General features: G+C 42.7%; 1 pseudogene; it reads right to left on the bottom strand.

The window, feature by feature from the left end:
• Nucleotides 1-3,670: 3,670 nt before the first annotated feature.
• On the bottom strand, nucleotides 3,671-4,718 carry LOC102895658 (annotated as a pseudogene).
• Nucleotides 4,719-5,051: the final 333 nt, after the last annotated feature.

Raw genomic sequence — 5,051 nt, forward strand, 5'->3', positions numbered from 1 at the left:
GTCAATGTGCTCAATGCCGAGGTGAGCAAAATAGAGACAGGCCAGCTCCTTCTGGAAAGGTAGGATGGGAGAGTTGGTTGTATCACCCATGTAGAAAGTGCAGCCCATTTGCCTGCTTGAAAAATGTAAATGATAGCGAGGCAGAGGTTGAACTCTAAGCTCAGCTCTCTTTTGTTAGTCCCTGCTTCACTCCCAGCTCCTTTCTCTTGTTTCCTGTTATCCCTCCGTGTGTCTCAGAGGGATTTTCTGGGCTGTCTTTTCCTTCCGATGGCTAGGTTCCCCTGGCGCTGGCTCTTGTCACACAGCCAGTTCTTGAAGGTTGTGGAGAGAATGTCACCTTGTTTTTTTCCTGTAAACTCTCCTTATATATTTAGAAATCGAAGGTGATTTACGGCAATGATTCATACCCTGCAGCCCTGGGATTGAATGGCTGACTCCCAGGAGCATAGGAACAAGGAATAGGCTGAAACCCCTTAAATTCAGACATCGTTGCCTTAAGCGTTTGGGAATTATGCATTCAAGCAACGCTCTCTTTTTCTCACATTTTACGTGGTGTGTGAGCAGGTGGGCGAAAGCCTGGTAAGTGTCATGGGCTAGAAAATGCCGTGAAGAATTTCTGACAGCTCCTGGCTGAACTTTCCAACAGTGAAGTTGATTTGCATCTGAGCTTGTAGTTCTGCGCCTGCGAGCTGTATTGAGTATGTGCTTATTTAATCGCCCTCTTTACATGTGGTTCCTTTCTTCACTTTTGAATTTGGTCTGTTCCCTGCAGGATAGACTTGACTATTTTTAACCTGGTTGGCATTAAACACACTATGGTTTCCCTTTCAATTTGTTGATTGAGTAAATTAATTTCTAAAAACTGTGGAGATAAACGTTTAAGGGAGGGATTTTTAGGGAGAGGCTAGGACTTGCTTCGCTATCTTTCCAGGCTGCTGTTATGCAAATGAATTTCTTGTAGTCACATTCCTGAGTTTGTCTCTCTCATGTCAGGATGTTAAGTACACATGCTGCAAAAGGGAGGATTTTTTTCATTATTTGTTCGGAGGAGTGAGAGAAAAATGAATGTTCACAGTAAAGAAGAAATTGACTTTAAGAATATACTAGAATAAAATGGCCTGGAACTGAGGTGGGCGAAAGGAAACCATTCACTTGAAGGGAAGAATATATATTCAAAGCAGTATAATTATTTTACTAGTCATTCATGTTATTATCTCAGATTGATTAACCATGACAAGAGATTTAACACAGAATCTTTCAGAGTGCCCTACTTACAGGAGAAAAAAAGGGTGACACATTTGTCAATTAAAGTATTGCTCTAAATACTAGTTTTTTAATAAGGGTTTCTTTTTCAAGGAGGAGATGTTTGAGACCAAGAACACAAAATATATATGAAATGGTGCATTGTGCTATCACACTCCTGGATGGTTGGTATATCTGCTTCAAATTAAGGGTTTGATGTCATGGAAACAGCTTGTTCATTTGGAAAGCTGCTGACACTCTGTGGGAAGGCAAAGGACCAGTATGTGCCTGTGTGTATGTGTTTAACATTCCCTATCAGCCCTCAGCAAAACAAATACCCATTCCTGCCAGAAAGTCTGGAATTATATGGGAGGCTTCAAGTTCTCTTTTACTTTTGGCATCAGAGTTTTAGAACATAGCATATGAATCATCTGGAGAATAATGTTAGAATGAAGATTCAGATTCAGAATGAAGATTCAGATTCAGAATGAAGATTCAGATTCAGTGGGTCTGGGGTGGGGACTGTGATTCTGTACTTTTAAGGTGCTTTCAGCTGATGCTAATACTGATGTTCTGGGAGTCACACTTGGAAAACCACTGGTCTAGATTTGTTCTCGGTTTGGCTGAACATTAGAATCACCTTCCTCTTTGGCTAGTGAGACTTGCTTAATTACTTAATGTTTGGTCAAAATTTTCAAAAGGAATCATAGTTTTAAATTGCTGCTTTTGCTGGTTTCTATGTCAATTTTAACTTATCTAGAGCTAAGATGTCTTGGCAAATAAAAGAAAGTAAAATTACATATGCGTTTAATACATTGTTTTGAATAGGACATTGTTTGTGGGTTATCCAATTATACTGGAGTTTGGAGACCTGGAAGGAAAACAGTTTGCAGTCTCCTACCCTTAAATAGAACCAAGAAGCCTTATAAGAGATCAATCTGGTAAGAGCAGTGACTCTGGCAAATTGAGAATGCCCACTGTAGCAGCTTGAATAGTGTCCTTCAATAATTCATGTTTACTCAGGACTTCAGAATGTGACCATATTTGGCAATAGGGTCTTTGCAGGTGTAACTAATTAAGACGAGGTCATATTTGATTAGGGCGGGCCTAAATCCAGTGCCTAGTGTCTTTACAAGATGGGGAGTTGAACACACATAGGGAAGAAGGCCATGTGACAATGGAGTCAGAGGTTGGAGTGATGCAGCTACAGCCCAAGGGACTCCAAGGATTGCTGAGAGCCACCAGAAGCTAGGAAGAGTCAAGGAAGAATTCTTCTTTAGAGCCTTTACAGGAAACATGGCCCCGCTGACAGTTTGATTTCAAGCTACTGGCTTTCTGAACTGTGAGAACACACTTCTGTTATTTTAAGCCACTAGGTTTGCAGTAATCTGTTACAGCAGCCCTAAGAAACTAATACACTCACCATGACATAGTTAGCAGTACTAAAATCTGGCCTCATCAGGTTGGATAAAATATGCTTTTCTTGAGATGGACAAGCACTTCATTTCCTAAGGGAATGTGTGATTTTTATTCTTTTGGTCCATAAATTTAAATCTCTCAATTAATTTAGGGATCATCTATTGTCTTGTGATTTTTTTTTTTTACCACAGCCCTTTATTTGTGTCACAATGATATGTTGCTGGGGCTTAATGTTCTCACAGAACAGTAGAAAACCAAAATTTGTTGTCCTCTCTTAAAGAATGGAGAATTATGGACAAAAGCCTTACATAAATTAAAAGGATGAATAAATTTACAGGTGCAAATGCAAACTGTTTTCCAACTCAAGGCAAATAAGAACCTGGTGTTCTAGCAGGAAAACGTCAGGTAAGAAAGGAAAATGAGTCCTAATGCTTGGACCTGCCCAACCCCTTCAGACTGGCAGGACAGAAATGATTCAGGACTCTTGTCAGCCTCTAGAGAAATCCTGCAGTAGGTGGCTCTTGCACATTAATACCCTGCACCAATCTAGAAATGCGTGGTCTCACAGATTCTTATCCAGGTCCTGGTCTTCTCTTGCATAAACATGTTCTTGCTTCAGTCACCAAGTGACTAAGCAGTGTGTTCTAGGGGCTTAAATCAAAGATATGTACAGAGTAGTAAACATGTAGCAAGGGAACAGTTAACTTGAATACAAAGTCAAAATAAGCTGCCAGGCCTGCATTTCAGTGCTGCTGTCAGATACAAGCTTCAGGGACAAAATTTCTTTTAAAGGCTTATTCTAGTTTCATGAGGCTAGCATGAGGTATATATACATTTGCCAGGGAAAATTCATACTTCTGATGGACTCATGCAGCAAATACTGTGCATCTGCTCATGGTCCATTTAGAAGCATTTGCATTGGGTGGTGGAGGGGCCTGACCCATCGCTCCTGCTTGCTGATCCACATCTGCTAGAAGGTGGACAGCAAGGCCAGGATGGAGCTCCCAATCTACACGGAATACTTGTGTTCTGGCAGAGCGATGATCTTGATTTTTATCATGCCAGGGGCCAGGGCCATGATCTCCTTCTGTGTCCTGTCCACAATGCTGGGGTACATGGTGGCCCTAGCAGATAGCACTGTGTTGGCATATAGGTCCTTCTGGATGTCAATGTCATGCTTTGTGATGGAGTTGGATATGGTCTTGTGGATGCTGCAGGATTCCATACGCAGGAAGGAGGGCTGGAAGAGTGCCTCTGGATGCCAGAGCTGCTTGTTGCTGATGGTGATCACTAGCCAGGTCCAGACGCAGGATGATGTGGGAAGGATATACCCCTCATAGATGGGCACAGTGTGGGTGACCCTGTCCCCAGAATCTATAACAGTACCAGTGGTGTAGCAAGAGGTGTAAAAGGACAGCACGGCCTGGATGGCCACATAGGTGGCTAGAGTATAGAAGGTCTTGAACATGATCTGAGTCATCTTGTGGTTGGCCTTGGGGTTTGGGGGGGCCTCAGTCAGCAGCATGGGATGGTCCTTGGGGGCCACACGCAGCTTGTTGTAAAAAGTGTGGTGCTGGATCTCCATATTGTCCCAATTCGTAATGATGTCGTCCTTAACACGGTACTTGAGGGTCAGGATGCTGTGCTTTCTCTGGGTCTCATCCCCTGTAATCTTTTACCTTGTGCCCACCATGATGCGCTGGTGTTGGGGGCACCCACTGATGGATGAGAACATGGCCCGGGGCGTCATCCCCAGCAGCCAGCTTTGCACATGCAGAGCCATTGTCGATGACAAGTGCAGCTATTTCTTCCATTGCAATTGACAGAGGTGGTGGCTATGGAGGCCATGGAGGAACAGACAATGGAGCAGTGAGAGGAAGAGTGTGAGCTGGGTGCAGCCAGTGAGTATCCTGTGATTCTGAACAACCCATGGTGGAGTACATGGTTCCAATCACAACTGTGAAATAATAGTGATAAAGTAGTACATCTTTCATCCAGTTTTCTTCAGCATCTTTAGGTTATACTTGAAGAGATAGTTGTGCTGCTGGTTTCTGCATGATTCACCATAACTGCTTAGCTGCTCTTGGGGTCAGGGTCATAGTTGTCTTTCTTCTAGTTCTTGGTCATAGACTGCTCACTTAACCCTGCTAGTGTCCTTGAAAATGTTGATCAGAATTGAAATTGAGTGAAGATGTCTGGAGCAAGCTTATCTCTCTAACAAAACATTTCAAGAGCACAGCCTTGAAGAGCACAATACCAGCTAATTATACTAAAAGTGGGTCAGTAGGTGTCAACTTCTCATGCAAAGGACGATGTGATGATGATGATGATGATGATGATGATGATGCAAATGACATTTAATCTGATGGTATATGTGGGTCAACAGTTTA

This window comes from Pteropus alecto, unplaced genomic scaffold (genome assembly GCF_000325575.1).
Source record: "Pteropus alecto unplaced genomic scaffold, ASM32557v1 scaffold23, whole genome shotgun sequence".
NCBI classification, from domain to species: Eukaryota; Metazoa; Chordata; class Mammalia; order Chiroptera; family Pteropodidae; genus Pteropus; species Pteropus alecto.